This window comes from Pleurodeles waltl, chromosome 3_1, assembly GCF_031143425.1.
Source record: "Pleurodeles waltl isolate 20211129_DDA chromosome 3_1, aPleWal1.hap1.20221129, whole genome shotgun sequence".
NCBI classification, from domain to species: Eukaryota; Metazoa; Chordata; class Amphibia; order Caudata; family Salamandridae; genus Pleurodeles; species Pleurodeles waltl.
The window spans coordinates 828,224,042-828,243,219 of record NC_090440.1 but is presented as its reverse complement, the minus strand read 5'-3'; the positions used below and the strand labels follow the sequence as shown (position 1 = coordinate 828,243,219).

At 47.7% G+C, this 19,178-nt stretch overlaps 1 protein-coding gene across 1 annotated transcript in view; it reads left to right on the top strand.

Annotated features, from left to right (window-relative positions):
* Nucleotides 1-19,178, top strand: part of PIK3C2A (phosphatidylinositol-4-phosphate 3-kinase catalytic subunit type 2 alpha) — an 852,450-nt gene that overhangs the window by 578,303 nt on the left and 254,969 nt on the right.

Sequence of the window (19,178 nt, the reverse complement as noted above, 5' to 3'; positions counted from 1 at the left end):
CCAAAGTCCTGCACCGTGTCGGTCCGTGCATCTGAAGAGTTTGAGGGAGCTGTCTATGATGCTGATGCCGGCTTGATACTCAACTCTGCATAAGTTGAGGTCCCGGATGGGAGGAAGGTCCTGGGAGCGATTGCGGAGTCCCCCTTCGTCCCACCCCGCCTGCAGCTGCTTCCAAACCTTCCTAGTCTGAATCATCCCCACCAGGGACCAGTTGGAGAGGTAGGATCCACTATCACCTGCTCCACTGGCAGTCCATCACGTCAGGTGGGTTTTGCAGATAGTCCGAAGGGGCTACTACCCCTCCATCCATGCTACCATCCTACGATAGGGTGACAAGAGGATTACTTGCCACTTCTCTGGGAGAAAGTTACGGCTCTCTGTCTCTTATCGCCAAGGGAGCCATAGAGAGGGTTCCCATGCCCGAATTATTTTGTGGTTGCTAATCCTGATACTTTCTGGTCCCCAAGAAGGACAAGGGCCTCTGCCCTACCCTAGACCTTTGGTCCCTCAATCTCTTCCTCAGGAGGGCAGAAGTTCAAAATACTCACTCTGGCTCAGGTTTTATCAGCCCTGGGCCCAGGTGACTGGATGGTAGTGTTGGACATGCAGGATGCTAATTTCCATATTCCTGTACTGCCTGCCCACAGATGTTACTTGCAGTTCACGGTGGGCCACAAGCACTTTCAGTTTCTGTGCTCCACTGTGGCCTTACCAGCACCCCTTGAGTGTTCACTAAGGTAGTGGTGGTGGTCGCAGCTTATCTGCGCAGGTCATGGGTTTGTCTTCTCCTACCTCGACAACTGGATGTTGAAAACCGGCCCTCCCCAGGCAGTCGTCCTCCACCCCTAGACTATGGCTTACTTCTTACATTCACTGGGGTTCACTATAAACATGCTGAAAACACACAAGTCCCTCTCAGATGCTCCCTTCCATCTGAGTTGTTCTTGACAGAGTGCAGTTCTGGGTTTATCCTCCCGAGCGACAAGTCTAAAATATTCAGGCTATGATATCTATGTTTAAACCTCTGTCCTGGATTTCGGTGAAAATGAATGTCAGGCTGCTGGGCCTCATCGCCTCATGCATCCTGTTGGTGAAGCATTCCAGATGGCATATGCTGGCTCTGCAGTGGGACTTGAAGTTCCAGTGCGTACAGCATCAGGAGAATCGCAATTGGGTCAGAGGCAGATCCCTCTCCCTTCCATAAGCAGAGCTGACAGTAGTGACAGATAACTTTCTAGTATGATCTTGGTTCACAGACCCACCTCTGGGGATGGTATTGCTCGGGTATCTATTCTAAGGTAAGGAATCTGCACCTAGATTTCTCTATCAAATGGACAAGTTACTTACCTTCGGTAACATGTTTTCTGTTAGAGACAATATCTAGTTGCAGATTCCTTATCGACGCAGCCATACTCCCTTCTCTGCAAACTGATTTCTTGGGACAGGAACTCCCCTTTCTGGGCCTTAGTTATGATGGACCAGTGGTCAGTGTTCTTCATGGCTCTGCGCTTCTGGTGTGGAAAGACGGGAAAAGAAAGTGATGTCAGTGCATCGGGTTGGTGTCTCTATAGGACCCGCAGTGTAATATCCGATGTGGACGAAGGGCGCGGAGACAATGGATGCCACCTGACGCGTGCCGACAACCGGATCCAGTAAAATCTACAGATCCAGACTGATGCCTAGGGGGACATTCTACGGTAAGGAATCTTCAACTAGATATTGTCTCCACCAGATAAGGCGTTACCAAAGGCAAGTAACTTGTCCGGTAAAACTTCTGAAGGACTTTAAATGCTCCTTTTAGAGCTTAACTAAGAATTTCAGGCTGCCATCAATGTTAATATGATTAACTGTGACCATCTTTTAAACCTTCCATCCCTTCTCTCCCATCCACTTCCTCATTGCCTGGCAAAATGGACCCTATGCTTACTTGTTTATTCTGGTACCTTACTTTGGTTTTCCGCCCCAGTTCAGGACTGATGAAGATTACTTTTCCATGCTAGACTGTAGCAAGCCAGGAAGAAACTCCCCAGACAGCTGGTATGTTAAAGCCTTTCTTAAAGAAACGGGCTGTAGCACAAGCCTCATGCCTTCAGATAGAGTGTTAGACAACAAGCTTCCCCTGGCCAGGAAATCTTTTCTCCTTGCCATTTTGCTAATTCTCTTGGGAGGCATGAAAATTAATGAATGGCTAACCTTGTTGCTTGATATCCTTATACCAATAGAATTGACAACATCCACCCAAAAAACACCATTTGCCCCTCTGCTCCTTGGTATAAAAAGATATTCGGGCACCTAAACGAACACGCAAAACATTGGAGTGAACATGGAGAAATTCTGTAATGAAAGAGAATAGTTTACTACATCAAATCCAGTCAGCGCAGTATGAACAGATGATTACAAAATACAAAGCTACATTTTATCATCAACGCATTGCCAACTCTAAAACTCCATCCATTGAAATCTTCAATAATTATAAAAGCTTAGCTCGTCCTCGCAGCAAGTCTTGTACCCACGTCACAGGAGTTTTCTAACAAAATATCCAACTTCTTCGAGGAGAAGATCACCAGATTATTAGACAGTCTGTGACAGAAGGGAACCAAGGTCATAATAACTTCCATAAACAGTATGGAGCCATTTATGTTCTCTTTTGAAAACGCAACAGAAGAGACCATGATAATCTAGGCCAAGATTAGATCATCCTCTCTGGCAGATGCTTGTCCAGTTCAACATCTAAATAAAGTTTGATTCCTGTAGTTTACTGAGCTATTTAACTCTTTCCTTGAGAAGGAATAGTTCCTTAGTCATGGAAAATAGCGTTGGTCACATCTCTTTCAAAAAAGCATGCCTTGTCCTCCAAATAATGGCCAATTATTGCTCAATCTTGCTTTTCCTCATTAAAATTATGGAACTAGTTTTCAATAATCAACTGAGTACTTCTTTGGAGATTAACCGACTTCTCCATCTAGACCAGTCTGATTTTACATAGGTCCTCATCACCAAGACAGTACTAGCTTAAGTCACTAATGGTATGCATGGCATTTGGTTTGGGGGAAAAACAGCTGCTCTGGTAGTCCTTAACCAGTTGGCTGCAATTAAAACCCTCTCTTATATTACACACTTGAATTGATTGGCAGAGATGAGTATTTTAGGAACAGCCATGAAATGGTTTGCATTCTTCCTATCCGAACACAAGCAAACAGTTTGCCTAGGGGATTTATGCTCCCAAGCCTCAGCAAGGGTTCAAAGCGTCAGCTTTGTGTCCAACCTTGTTCAGTCTGGGTATGCCCCCCCCACCCCCTTTCCGACTGATTTGAAGCCTTAGGTCAAAAATAATTCACTTACTCAGATAAATACACAATTCTGCATGTGTAGCAAAATTTACGTACTGGTTTAGAAACATCTCCTGCACCCTAAACGTTGATAAATTGAAATAGTGGTCTTTAGAAACAGACTCAGTCATGGTGGTCACCATAAGTGGACCCTGCTCCAGGACAACAATCTCGAATCTGGGAGTCATTATTGACTCAAATCCTGTCTTAAACCCACTTACCACTTACCACTGCATGTATGAATTCATTAGGAGTCATCCATAAAATCTTGCACTTGATCCCAGAACCATCCAAAATCACCTTGGTCCGAGCGTTAATACTCTTGTGACTGGACTACTGAAGTTCATTACCGGTAGACCGCACTCTGAAGATCCTAGTATTTCAGAAAGCCGCTGCAAAATTAGTCGCTGGGTTGAACCACAAAGCATCTATTTCAAATCATCTTCACCAGCATCATTGGGTACAAATTACAAATAGGAGCCTCTTGAAGGCATTATGGCTTTGTCAGGAAAAGTTCAAGTGGCAGCAAAAACCTCACTCTGTCCCACCCGGAGCTAGCAGTAGGGATAGATCCGTCACTGCTAGGATGAGTTCTGTGCCAAGAATCACTTTGTCTCTAGAGGTAGCTGGATTGTCAGGGCATTTCAATGGTTGTGAACTGCCTTTGGGGGAGAATCTTCGAACGCCAGGGCAGATAACTCAGCTGGTGGTGCTTGGTGAATCTAGAATGGCGTTTACGGCCCGTGGAGGCATAGGACATCTTCTAGCAATGGGGAGAGCACTAGCTATGTCTTTTTGCCACCATTGATTATGCGCATTGTTCAAACCTTTTTTGTGCTAGTGTTCTCAAGAAGGCTCTCCCTTTGAGACGCATTCTCAATAGAATAGAGCATGAAACTATTACATACCTTTTCACCTCATCCTCTCCTGCCATAAGTTCTGAAAAAGATCGGGAATGACTCAGCACAAGTCATCCTAGTGGCTCCGAATTGGGGCAAGAGAGTGTGATATCTTCCTCTTTTGGGTGTGAGAATCTGTCCTCTGATCAGGCTACTGCTTCTGGAAGATTTCTTGTCGTAGCAGCAAGGCAGGGTCCTGCTCCCTGCGCAATCTATAATACCTCTGTGTACGGAGATTGAGTGTCTGCACTTGACTTTGTTTGATGTTCCTCCTCAAGTTGTGGGTGTCATCCTTGTTGTCGGATGTCCCTCCACAAAGCCACTTTATGCTGGGCACTAGGACAAGTTTGTAGATTGATTTGCACCCCAATTACAAACTCGTAATTGGACAAACTGTCAGAAGTCTTATTTGTTTTGGGACTCCTGTGGGTGCTGCCTCTGCTCCTGTGGGCTCTCTGTGTCGCTGAGGGTCCCCTGAGACTCCCCCTCCTCGGTTGAGTCCTCCTGGGCCTTGCTGGTCCCCAGCAGCTCCACTTTCCGCCTCTGCAACACTTGTCTTTCCCAAGGCTTGTTGGTGGAATCCTTGAATCAGAACCTGACTGCAATTCTTCCAGCATGGGACGTCATCTGCATCCTTCAAGAACTTTCACTGACTCTAGGGCTGCAGTACTGACCTTCTTCACATCACCGTAGAGCAACTCCTGCATCCACAGCTGTGGGTAGTAGCTCCTACTCCCCCTGGGCTTCTCTGTGACTTCTAGACTTGGTCCCCTTCTTTCACACTTCCTGTCCAGGAATCCACCCCTGGTTTCTTGCTGTATTGTCTGGGTGTTGCATTTTCTTCTTTTCCTTCCTTTTGGGTGGTTTGGGGAAAATCAAGTAATTTACTCCTTTCCTCTTGATCTCTAGGGGGAGTGTGTTACTTACCTTTGGTGTTTCCTAGTACCCCAAGCTCCCCTCTACACTTTCCACTTACCTAGGTGGGGGTCCTGTGTTCACGTTCCATTTTTTTAGTGTATGGTTTGGGCTCCCCCTAGGGTCACTATTGTCTATTTGCATTTGCACTGGTTTCTATCACTTTCTATGCCTATGTCTGGTAGCTAGGGTATATATTTAGTGTGAACTTACCTCCTATTAGAGGGTTGCCTCTCTAGCAGTTCTTGGTATTGAGTTACCAAAACAAAGTACCTTTATTTTTGTAACACTGAGTGTTTTCATTCATGTGTGTAAGTGATGTGTGACTACAGTGGTATTGCAAGAACTTTGCATGTCTCCTAGATAAAACTTGGCTGCTCATCAACAGCTACCTCTAGAGAGCGTGGCTTCTAAACACTGCCTTCAGCAACACAAAAGGATGATGGACGGAGTGTTGATACTTTTCACTCACCCCCAGTCACAGATTGGTGTTTAATCCATTGTTCTTCTGCTCACCATGCCACCCCAGTTTGGACCCAGCCATATGGAAATCACTCTTCACCCTGTTCCCCTTGGGAACAGTCCAGACCAAACTGATAGGCCAGGTCCTCCCTGGACTGGAAACAAGCATTGTATGACCGGTTTCAGGGTATCACCCTTCATCAGCCAGGCTAGCTAGAATCAAGTGGCACAGTGAGCAAGGGACCCACGTCTGGGCATACCCTAGCCACTTAGGGCAACTGTAGCAACACAAAAGGATGATGGAAGTAGTGTTGAAACTTTTCAAACACTCAACCCCAGTCACAGATCTGGGTTTAATCCATTGTTCTTTTGCTCACCATGCCACCCCAGTTTGGACCCAGTTTTGTGATATTGCCTTATGCGCCCTAAGTGGCTAGGGTATGCCCAGACATGGGTCCCTTGCGTGCTGCGCCACTGGATTCAAGCTACCCTGGATGATGAAGGGTGATACCCTGAAACCGTTCCTAGGATGCTTGAATCCTGTCCAGGGAGGACCTGGCTTGGCAGTTCAGGCTGGACTGCTCCCATAGGGAGCAGGGTCAAGACTGATTTGCATATGAATGGGTCTTAACTGGGGTGTTGTGGCAAGCAAAACAACAATGGATTAAACCCAGATCTGTGACTGGGGGTTAGTGTTTGAAAAGTTTAAACACTTCGTCTATCATTTTATTTTGTGATATTGCTGTGTTCTAGACACTACCTACACTACACTAATAGGGGATACCTGGACCTGTTATAAGGTGTAAGAATCTTAGGTACCCACCAGGCCAGCTTCCTACATTGTTGGTGCAGTGGTGGGATAAGCACTTGCAACTACCTTACCACTCTCTCACTTGGTACTTTCCAAAGGAAAGACCGCTTACTAGCTAGGGGTACACATTGCACCTAATATCGGAGAAGTAATCTCTTGGGTTTGAGTAAGCTAGGGGTTGAGGCATAGCCCTTGCTCCAAACTTCTTTGGAGAGACTTAGAGTAGTTACTGATCCTACACCACTCTAGCTAGCTAACATTTCTTCAGAACAGGGCACATCTCAGGCTATGGACTCACCTTAGGTGGTCCTCACTTTCTAAGAGTTATGGGAGATGTGCTTAGAAAGGAACCTGAAGACAGGGATGGAACCTAATAAGAGTCTGCTCCAGGGCCTGCTCCTCCAGGATGACCAGGACCATGCTGGTAGCCAGGAGGAGGAGGAGGATGCAGACTTTAGCCCCCCAGTGTTGGAGAGACAGGATCTGGATACTGAAGAGGGTCAGCAGTGTCCATCAGAAAATCACAGGGTCCCTAGTAAACCCTCTAGCCTAGCTGGGAGCACTTTAGGAAGTGGGAAGGGAAGCCATAATAGTAGGGCCCCCTTTGGGCCCAGAGGATTAGTGGAAAGGGGGACTAAGAATAGGGGCAGGTCCTCAGCCACCCACTCATGTCACCTCGGTATCTAAGGGGACACACTGCACAACTCCAGGGGAAGATTCTCTAGACAGGGAACTCAGGAAACAGAGACTGGAGATGGGCAGGCTGAGACTGCAGCAGCAGCGGCTAGCCCTAGATAGGGAGGCCTTGGCAGTGGCAAGGAAGAGGCAGGGGTGGGATAGTACCCCGTGGTGGCAGCAACTTTAGTTTCAGGGCGCATAGTGTCAGGGAGGACTATTTTGACTCCAGAAACCTCAACAACATTGTTCCTTCTACAGGATGAGGGGTGATATTTACAAGTGGTTCACTCCCTCTGGAGAGGGCCTGTAAGGTACAAAGGGTCCCTCAGAGACAATGGGCTTCTATCCTCTGGCTCTCCTTCTCTGACAAGGGGACAGATAGACTTCTCACTTTCAGAGAGGAGGATGCTGACAACTATGCAGTTCTAAAATCTGCACATTTAGATGGAGTCGGTCTTACCACTGAACAATATAGGATCCAGTTTAGGGAGGCCAGGAAAGAGTCCTCCCAGGATTGGGTTGATTTTGTGGACTGCTCTGTTAAAGCTTTGGAAGGCTGGTTACATGGCAGCAAAGTCAGTGATTATGAGGGCTTGTATAATCTAATTCTGAGAGAGCATATTTTGAACAATTATGTGCCTGATTTTTTGCACCAGTACTTAGTTGACTCAAATCTGACCTCTCCCCAAGAATTGGGAAAGAAGGCAGACAAATGGGTCACAACTAGGATGAGCAGAAAAGCTCATACATGGGGTGGAAAAGACCAGAAAAAGGAAGCAGGTAAGTCTCAGGACAAGGGTGGGGACAAACATAAAAACAAGGAGTCTTTAGCAGACCCCCAAAACTCCTCTGGGGGTGGTTCTAAAACCTCTTCCTCCCATAATAAAAAGCCTTAGTGCTATATTTGTAAAAACAAAACCCATAGACCAGGAGACAGCTCCTGCCCTAGGAAAGGCACCAAGCCACCCACCACTACCACCCCCAACTCTACCACTAGTGCCCCTAGTAATAGCAGGTTTGGTGGGTCTGGTAACAATATCCAATCCAAGAGTGTAGCTGGGCTGACTGTGGGGGCTGGTCTAGTCAGAGACAAAACAGAAGTTGTTTTAGTCTCTGATGGGGTCATTGATCTTGCCACCCTTGCTGCCTGTCCCTTTAATATGGATAAGTACAGGCAGCAGCCCTTGATAAATGGACACAGGTGCCAGTGTCGCCATGGTGACTGAAAAGCTGGTGTCCCCTGTGCAACACCTATTTGGTCATCAGTACCAAGTGACTGACGACAACAGCAACTCTGTGTGCCACCCCATGGCAGTTGTTCATTTCAGCAGGTGGAGGAGTTTACAGGTCCTAAAAAAGTTGTTGTGTCCTCAGACCTACCTGTAGAGTGTCTACTAGGTAACAACGTGGAGACTTCAGCTTGGGCTGAAGTAGCATTGTATGCCCATGCAGCAATGCTTGGCATCCCACGGCATATTTTTGCTTTAACCAGGGTGTAGGAAAGTGCCACTGTTGGCATGGTTACCCCCCCACTTTTTTCCTGATGTTGATGCAACTTTGATTGAATATGTGCTGGGATCCTACTAACAGGCCCCAGTACCAGTGTTTTTTCCCAAAATCTGTACCTTTGTTTCTGCAATTGGCATACCCGTGGCACACTGTTAAGTCCCCTGTAAAAGGTACCCATGGTACCAAAGGCTCTGTGGCCAGGCAAGGTCCCAAAGGGCTACAACATGCATCTGATAGAGACTTCTAGTTGCAGATTTCTTACCTTAGAATTTTCCCACAAGCGTCAGACTGGATCAGGAGCTTTTTCTTCGAGCAATACCCTTGTGCGTCGGCTGACTCCTCGGGCGTCGTTGGTGTCGTAGTTGCCATGATGACGTCGGGAGTAGTACAAAGACTCCGCCTCAGCGCAGTGACGTCAGTTCTTTTCTTTCTGTGTGTAGGAAGTTGGCTCTGTATATACTATCTCAAAGTGAGAGATAGGGGAAACCCTTGGACTCTGTGCACACTTAGAGGTAAGATAGTGGCAAAATTGGTTAATCTAATGCTCTAGTTTGTAGTAGTGTGGTCGAGCAGTAGGCTTATCAGAGGGTAGTGTAAAGCATTTGTTGTACACACACAGGCAATAAATGAGGAACACACACTCAGACTGAACTCCAGGCCAATAGTTTTTATATTGAAAAATATATGTTCGGTGGCATGTGTAGCTGCAGATACACATGCTGTGCATAGTCCGCCGTCTGGTGTTGGGTCGGAGTGTTACAAGTTGTTTTTCTTCGAAGAAGTCTTTTCGAGTCACGAGACCGAGGGACTCCTCCCACTTCGGTTCCATTGCGCATGGGCGTCGACTCCATCTTAGATTGTTTTTTTTCCGCCATCGGGTTCGGACGTGTTCCTTTTCGCTTCGTGTTTCGGGGCGGAAAGTTAGTCAGAATCAACGGAAAATTCGTCGGTATTGTTTCGTTCGGTATCGGGATAGTTAGGGCAAATCGACACCGAGCCTTAAAGAGCTCCGGTAACCCTTCGGGGTATTTTCGATTCCCCGTCTGGGCCTGGTCGGCCCGACCGCGTGCAACATCGAGACTGATGGAACGGACCCCGTTCCGATTCTGTCCTAAATGCCACAGTAAATATCCTTATACAGACCAACATTTGGTCTGTAACTTGTGCCTGTCCCCCGAGCACAAGGAAGAGTCGTGTGAGGCCTGCCGCGCGTTTCGGTCGAGAAAAACGCTCAGGGACCGAAGAGCCAGGAGGTTGCAGATGGCTTCCACGCCGACAGGATATCAAGGGTTCGAGGAGGAGGAAGAAGAAGAAACTTTCTCCATCCGCGAATCGGATTCCGAAGAATTCGACGTCGACGAGCAACCAACCGTGAGTAAGACGTCGAAAGAAAGTTCACACGAGAAAACAGACAAAGCCCAGGGGACGCCACTGCCAACAGGCCATGGCATAACCCATAAAGTAGGTGACCGTCCATCGGCACCGAAAAAGGGCGAGCTGGTGCCGAAGTCGTCCGACTCAGGTCGAGACACAGGCACGCAACACTCTCGGGACCGAGAGAGTGGTGCAGAAAAGGCTCGACACCGAGATAGCGGCACCGAAGCTACTCGACACAGAGACAGCGGCACCGAAGCTGCTCGGCACAGAGATAGCGGCACCGAAGATGGTCGGCACCGAGAGGCCAAGACACCGAAAAAGAGAAAGATCTCGTCGGAGCCGAAAACAACTAAAGACACGGTTTCGGTGCCAAAACACCCGGCAACCGAACCACAAACCAGTTCCTACTCAGAGGAACAATCACTGTCCTCCCAACTAAAAAGACACAGATTTGAGGAGGAATTACAAACTACAGAGGTAGATCACACGCAACAGCGGATCTTTATCCAAAGGGGTACAGGGAAAATCAGCACTCTTCCCCCAATCAGAAGGAAAAGGAAACTTGACTTCCAGCAACAAGACAAACCACCACAAGCAAAGGTGGTAAAGAGGGCAACTCCACCACCCTCTCCACCACAGTCAACTCATGTATCACCGGCACAGACTCCACCACAATCACCAGCTCATACCACCATGAGCCAGGATGATCAGGCAGCATGGGACCTCTATGATGCTCCAGTATTGGACAATAGTCCAGAGTCGTACCCAACTAAACCCTCACCGCCTGAGGACAGTACAGCATATGCACAGGTGGTAGCTAGGGCAGCCGAATTTCATAATGTATCTCTACATTCGGAGCCTATTGAGGATGACTTCCTCTTTAACACCCTGTCCTCCACCCACAGCCATTATCAAAGCCTTCCCATGCTCCCGGGAATGCTAAGGCACGCTAAACAGATTTTCAAGGAGCCTGTTAAAAGCAGAGCAATAACTCCAAGGGTGGAGAAAAAATACAAGGCACCGCCCACAGACCCTGCTTTTATTACATCACAACTGACACCAGATTCAGTAGTCGTAGGAGCAGCTCGTAAAAGAGCCAACTCGCAGACATCAGGCGACGCACCACCTCCGGACAAGGAGAGCTGCAAGTTTGATGCAGCTGGGAAAAGGGTTGCAGCACAAGCTGCAAATCAGTGGCGCATCGCCAACTCGCAAGCACTCCTAGTGCGATACGACAGGGCCCATTGGGACGAGATGCCGCATCTCATCGAGCACCTCCCCAAAGAATTCCAGAAACGAGCGAAACAAGTGGTTGAAGAGGGGCAAAATATCTCCAACAACCAAATACGTTCTTCTATGGATGCAGCAGATACAGCTGCAAGAACAATAAATACTGTTGTGACAATAAGGAGGCACGCATGGCTGCGCACATCTGGCTTCAAACCTGAGATACAACAGGCAGTGCTCAATATGCCGTTCAATGAACAGCAATTGTTTGGCCCAGAAGTGGACACTGCAATTGAAAAATTAAAGAAGGACACTGACACAGCCAAAGCCATGGGCGCACTCTATTCCCCGCAGGGCAGAGGCACATTTGGCACATTTCACAAAACAACTTTCAGAGGAGGGTTTCGAGGTCAAGCCACAGAAGCCAGCACCTCACAAACAAGACCACCTACCTACCAGGGACAATATCAAAGGGGTGGTTTTCGAGGCCAATACAGAGGGGGCCAATTCCCAAGAAACCGGGGAAAGTTTCAGGGCCCCAAAACCCCTCAAAATAAGCAGTGACTCACAGGTCACACAACCCCTTCACACAACACCAGTGGAGGGAAGACTAAGCCAGTTCCACAAATAATGGGAGGAAATAACAACAGACACTTGGGTCTTAGCAATTATCCAACATTGTTATTGCATAGAATTTCTCCAACTCCCTCCAAACGTCCCACCGAAAACACACAATATGTCAAAACAGCATATAGACCTTCTAGGACTAGAAGTTCAAGCATTACTGCAAAAAGACGCAATAGAATTAGTACCAAAAACACAAAAGAACACAGGAGTTTACTCACTGTACTTTCTAATACCGAAAAAGGACAAAAGTCTGAGACCAATATTAGATCTCAGAACACTTAACACCTACATCAAATCAGACCACTTTCACATGGTCACGTTACAAGACGTAATACCACTACTGAAACAGCAAGACTACATGACAACGTTAGATCTAAAAGACGCGTATTTCCATATACCAATACATCCCTCGCACAGGAAATACCTAAGGTTCGTATTCAAAGGAATACATTACCAATTCAAAGTGTTGCCATTCGGAATAACAACAGCACCAAGAGTCTTTACAAAATGTCTAGCAGTAGTAGCTGCACATATCAGGAGGCAGCAAATACACGTGTTCCCGTACCTAGACGATTGGTTAATCAAAACCAACTCGCTAACAAAGTGTTCACACCACACAGATTATGTTATACAAACCCTTTACAAACTGGGTTTCTCCATCAACTATGCAAAGTCACACCTTTTGCCGTGTCAAACACAGCAATACTTAGGAGCGACAATCAACACAACAAAAGGGATAGCCACTCCAAGTCCACAAAGGGTTCAAAATTTTCACAACACAAAAGATACACGCAAAGATGGTATTAAAACTCCTAGGCATGATGTCTTCATGCATAGCCATTGTCCCAAACGCAAGATTGCACATGCGGCCCTTACAACAGTGCCTAGCATCACAATGGTCACATGCACAGGGTCAACTTCTAGATCTGGTGTTGATAGACCGCCAAACATACATCACGCTTCTATGGTGGAACAGTACAAATTTAAACAAAGGGCGGCCTTTCCAAGACCCAGTGCCACAATACGTGATAACAACAGATGCTTCCATGACAGGGTGGGGAGCACACCTCAATCAACACAGCATCCAAGGACAATGGGACGTACATCAAAGAAAGTTTCATATAAATCACCTAGAATTGTTAGCAGTATTTCTAGCGTTGAAATCATTCCAACCAATGATAACCCACAATACATTCTTGTCAAAACAGACAACATGACGACAATGTATTATTTAAACAAACAGGGGGGAACACACTCGACACAGTTGTGTCTCCTAACACAAAAAATATGGCATTGGGCAATTCACAACCACATTCGCCTAATAGCACAGTTTATTCCAGGGATCCAGAACCAGCTAGCAGACAATCTCTCTCGGGATCACCAACAGGTCCACGAATGGGAAATTCACCCCCAAATCCTGAACACTTACTTCCAAATTTGGGGAACACCTCAAATAGATCTATTTGCAACAAAAGAAAACGCAAAATGCCAAAACTTCGCATCCAGGTACCCACACCGGCAATCTCAAGGCAATGCTCTATGGATGAATTGGTCAGGGATATTTGCGTACGCTTTTCCCCCTCTCCCTCTCCTTCCATATCTAGTAAACAGATTGAGTCAAAACAAACTCAAACTCATACTAATAGCACCAACATGGGCAAGACAACCTTGGTATACCACACTACTAGACCTGTCAGTAGTACCTCATGTCAAACTACCCAACAGGCCATATCTGTTAACACAACACAAACAACAGATCAGGCATCCAAACCAAGCATCGCTGAATCTAGCAATTTGGCTCCTGAAATCCTAGAATTTGGACACTTGAACCTCACACAAGAGTGTATGGATGTCATAAAACAAGCTAGAAGACCATCCACTAGACACTGCTATGCAAGTAAATGGAAAAGATTTGTTTGTTACTGCCATAATAATCAGGTCCAACCATTGCATGCATCTCCAAAAGATGTAGTAGGATATTTACTACATTTACAAAAATCAAATCTAGCTTTCTCTTCCATAAAAATACATCTCGCAGCAATATCTGCTTACCTGCAGATTACTCATTCGACTTCCCTATTTAGAATACCTGTCATTAAAGCGTTTATGGAGGGCCTAAAGAGAATTATACCACCAAGGACACCACCTGTTCCTTCATGGAACCTCAACATTGTCTTGACAAGGCTCATGGGTCCACCTTTCGAACCCATGCATTCTTGTGAAATGCAATACTTAACGTGGAAAGTTGCATTTCTCATTGCCATCACATCTCTAAGAAGAGTAAGGGAAATACAGGCGTTTACCATACAAGAACCATTTATTCAAATACACAAAAATAAGGTTGTTCTAAGAACAAATCCAAAATTCTTACCAAAGGTTATCTCACCGTTCCACTTAAACCAAACAGTGGAATTACCAGTGTTCTTCCCACAGCCAGATTCAATAGCTGAAAGAGCACTACATACATTAGACATCAAGAGAGCGCTAATGTACTACATTGACAGGACAAAAGAAATTAGGAAGACAAAACAACTATTTATTGCCTTCCAAAAACCTCATACAGGAAATCAAATTTCAAAACAAGGTATCGCCAGATGGATAGTAAAGTGCATCCAAACCTGCTATCTTAAAGCAAAGAGAGAACTGCCTATTACACCAAAGGCACACTCAACCAGAAAGAAAGGTGCTACTATGTCCTTTCTAGGAAATATTCCAATGACCGAAATATGTAAGGCAGCAACATGGTCTACGCCTCATACATTTACTAAACACTACTGTGTAGATGTGTTATCTGCACAACAGGCCACAGTAGGTTAAGCCGTACTAAGAACTTTATTTCAAACTACTTCCACTCCTACAGGCTGAACCACCGCTTTTGGGAAGATAACTGCTTTACTAGTCTATGCACAGCATGTGTATCTGCAGCTACACATGCCACCGAACGGAAAATGTCACTTACCCAGTGTACATCTGTTCGTGGCATTAGTTGCTGCAGATTCGCATGCGCCCACCCTCCTCCCCGGGAGCCTGTAGCCGTTTAGAAGTAGATCTTAAACATTTGTACATTTGTAAATATATTACATTAAACCTTCATTTTGTACATACGTATTTATTCCATTGCATGGGCACTATTATTAGCATACACAACTCCTACCTCACCCTCTGCGGGGAAAACAATCTAAGATGGAGTCGACGCCCATGCGCAATGGAACCGAAGTGGGAGGAGTCCCTCGTCTTGTGACTCGAAAAGACTTCTTCGAAGAAAAACAACTTGTAACACTCCGACCCAACACCAGACGGCGGACTATGCACAGCATGTGAATCTGCAGCAACTAATGCCACGAACAGATGTACACTGGGTAAGTGACATTTTCCTTTCTTAATTTATTTTTAGAACGGCAAGTTCAAGATTTGAAGTAAATACATAAAATGCAAGGTACTCCACATAGGTAAGTTAGGAACCTTGAATTAGAGCAATAACGTATACAGTTTTTGTTAAAATGGCAATAAGCTATTTTAAAAGTAGACTCTGCAAAAATCAACAGTTCCTGGGGGAGGTAAGTATTGATTAGGTTGTGAGGTAAGTAAGACACTTACAAGTCTCAGTTCCTGGGCATAGGCAGGCCACCGTTGGGGGTTCAAGACAACCCCAAAGTTACCACACCAGCAGCTCAGGGCCGGTCAGGTGCAGAGGTCAAAAAGGTGTCCAAAAGACATAGGTGCCTTATGGAGAACAGGGGTGCTCTGGTTCCAGACTGCCAGCAGGTAAGAACCTGCGTCCTCGGAGGGCAGACCAGGGGGGCTTTGTAGAGCACTGGGGGGGACACAAGTGGGCACACAAAACACACCCTCAACTGCACAGGGGCGGCCCGGGTGCAGTGTGCAAAGCAGGCGTCGGGTTTTGTGTTGGATTCAATGGAGGGACCTGGGGGGGGGGGGGTCACTCTAGCTGTGCAGGCATTGCACAGGGGAGCTTCTCAGGCCTGCCACCAACTGAGCTAGGTAGAGGGTCACCTGGTGGTCACTCCTGCACTGAGTTTCGGTTCCTTCTGGTCCTGGGGGCTGCGGGTGCATTGATTGGTCCAGGCGTCGGATCCCTTGTTACAGGCAGTCGCGGTCAGGGGGGTCTCTCTGCATGCGTCGCTGTGGGGGTCCAGGGGTGTCGTCTCGAGCTACTCACGAGGTCGCAGTCGCCTGGGAGTCCTCCCTGTGGTGTTGGTCTCTCTGGATCTTGAGCCGGGGCAGAGGGTGAAGTCTCACGCTTCCGGCGGGAAGAGTAAGGTCTTTGAAAGTTGCAGAAAAGTTGCAATATTGTTGCTGTTTGTTGAGCAGAGCTGCTGCTCACGGGAGTTTCTTGGTCCTTAGGTTCAGGGCAGTCCTCCGAGACTTCAGAGGTCGCTGGTCCCTGTTGAATGTGTCAGGAGACAGGCCGGTAGGGCTGAGGCCAAAGCAGTTGTTGTCTTCCGTCATCTCGGCAGAGCTTTCCGGTCAGCAATCCTTCTTCTTGTTTCAGGTTGCAGGAATCTGATTTCCTGGGTTCTGACGTGCCCCTAAATACTACATTTAGGTGTGTGTTTAGGTCTGGGGGCAGTAGCCAATGGCTACTGTCCTGGAGGCTGGATACACCCTTTTTGTGCCTCCTCCCTGAGGGGAGGGGGGCACATCCCTAATCCTATTGGGGGAATCCTCCAAAACCAAGATGGAGGATTTCTAGAGGCAGGGGTCACCTCAGCTCAGGGCACTTTACGGGCTGTCCTGACTGGTGGGTGACTCCTCCTTGTTTTTCTCATTATTACTTCTGAACTTGCCGCCAAAAGTGGGTGGCTGTGTCCAGAGGGGCGGGCATCTCCACTAGCTGGGAGGCCCTGGGATGCTGTAACAAAAGACATGAGCCTTTGAGGCTCTCACCGCCAGGTGTTACAGTTCCTGCGGGGGGAGGTGAGAAGCACCTCCACCCAGTGCAGGCTTTGTTTCTGTCCTCAGAGAGCCAAAGGCTCTCACCCCAGGGGGCCAGAAACTCATCTCAGTGGCAGGCTAGCACTGACCAGTTAGTCCTGCACTGAAGGATTGGGTAAAATACAGGGGGCATCTTCTAAGATGACCTCTGTGTGCATTTTGTAATAAATCCAACACTGGCATCTGTGTGTTTATTATTCTGAGAACTTTGATACCAAACTTCCCAGTATCCAGCGTAGCCATTACGGAACTGTGGAGTTTGTTTTTGGCAAACTCCCAGACCATATACTTAATATCGCCACACTGTACTTACAATGTCTAAGAATAGACTTAGACACTGTAGGGGCATATTGCTCATGCAGCTATGCCCTCACCTGTGGTATAGTGCATCCTGCCTTAGGGCTGTAAGGCCTGCTAGAGGGGTGACTTAACTATGCCATAGGCAGCATTTTGTGTGCATGGCATCCTGAGGGGGATGCTATATCGACTTTGCCCTTTTCTCCCCACCAACACACACAATCTACAATGGCAGTGTGCATGTGTTAGGTCAGGGATCCCTTAGGGGATGGCACAACATGTGTTGCAGCCCTTAGGGACCTTCCCTGGTCACAGGGCCCTTGGTACCACTGGTACCTTTTACAAGGGACTTACCTGTGTGCCAGGGATGTGCCAATTGTGGAACAATGGTACATTTGTAGTGAACGAACACTGGTGCTGGGGCATGGTTAACAGGGTCCCAGCACACTTCTCAGTCAAGTCAGCATCAATGTCAGGCAAAAAGTGGGGGGTAACTGCAACAGGGAGCCATTTTCCTACACTGCGTCACAAACTGATCGGGAGAGCGCTTCCCTGGTCTCTTTTTGATTGAGTTCAACCGTTTGTCGTGTTTTTTGGTGAGTATTTGGTGTTTTGACATGTCCCCAAAGACAGTTCTCAAGACGTGCGAGGACTGTCATCGCATGATGTCGGTGACAGATCTGCATCAGGTCTGTTTGTGGTGCCTGGAACTCGACCACAACCCGAAGTTGTGCTCCGAGTGCCGAGCAATGCACCCGAAGGCCTTGAGGGAGCAGTCCCTCAAGCTCATGGTGGTCCGGAGCTCGACTCTGCGTAGGTCCTGGTCTCGCTCGAGGGGAAGGTCTCGAGACCGTTCGTGGAGCCACCACCATTCTTCTTCCTCCAAGTCTTCAGGAACAGGTAAGAAGTAGAAAGTTCCCGTCGCCCTTCGACTTCACCCCGTTGCTCGACTGATGTGACATGGGAGGAGCGTCGACACTCGAGGCCTCCATCTTTGGAGCCTGCTTCTGGGTCTGCTCTGTGCTTTCCCGAATTTCCGGGAGCCAGAGTGACCTCGGCCCAATTAAAGGAGTTTTATGAGGCCTTGTGCCTCATTTTTGGGCAGGCCGACCCCGATACGCACCTTCGAGCCCAAGGGTTTGGTCGAGGGGCCTTCGAGTTCCGTGACGGTGGCTTCGGCTCTGACCACTGAGGTTCCCTCCGGATCCGCACCGATGTCGGCCGTACCCCTGAGACCTTCCCCGGCGCCAGTTTGATTGTCGACGCTCCAGACGTCAGTGGTGCCCACTGACGTCGACCTGATCCTTATCCCTGACAACTCAGTCGGAACGCCATCGGCCGACCCCGCCTCTGTCTTCGATGGGGCCTGTTTACCCCAGGTCGGATTTGGACCCTTTTCCTTATGGGTACAAATTTGGGGAAGGATCGGAGGGGTCCATGGACCCCTATGAATACCAGAATGACCCATCTTTGGACTGGGCACAGGAATTGGGCGAGGCCAGTCGACTGGACACTTCTCCAGACGCTGGCATGCTGTCTCCTCCTACTGTGGCTATAGCAGAGGGAGCAACTTACACTATGGTGGTCAGTAGGGCGGCTGAGGTCCTTGGCCTTGAGCTACCTTCTGTACAGGTCAGGTCCAGTCTACTGACGGGGGTGCTTCAGCCAGGGGTATCCACATCTGAGCTCCTTTTGCCATTCAATGAGGCCCTCACGGATGTCCTTTTGGGTGTTTTGTCCAAACCCAAAACAGGACTATCACATGCTGCCATTGGCCCTCCCCGAACAACCGTAAATTCCTGTCCCAACACCTCATCCCTAACAGTCTTGTCATCGAGGCTTCCTCTTCCTCAGATGCATTCCCTTTGGCACCCTTGGATAGGGAATCAAAAAGGCTGGAACAATTTGGAAACATTTTTTCTTCCTCCAGTCTTGCGCTGCAGTCCGTGAACACCGCATGCCTTTTGGGCCGTTATACCCACTCTCTGTGGGATGCGGTCGCGCAAGTTCTGCCACAGATACCAGGTGACGCTCGTGCTATCGTCTCCCAAGCTGTCAACGATGGGAGAGATGCAGTGAAGTTCACGATCT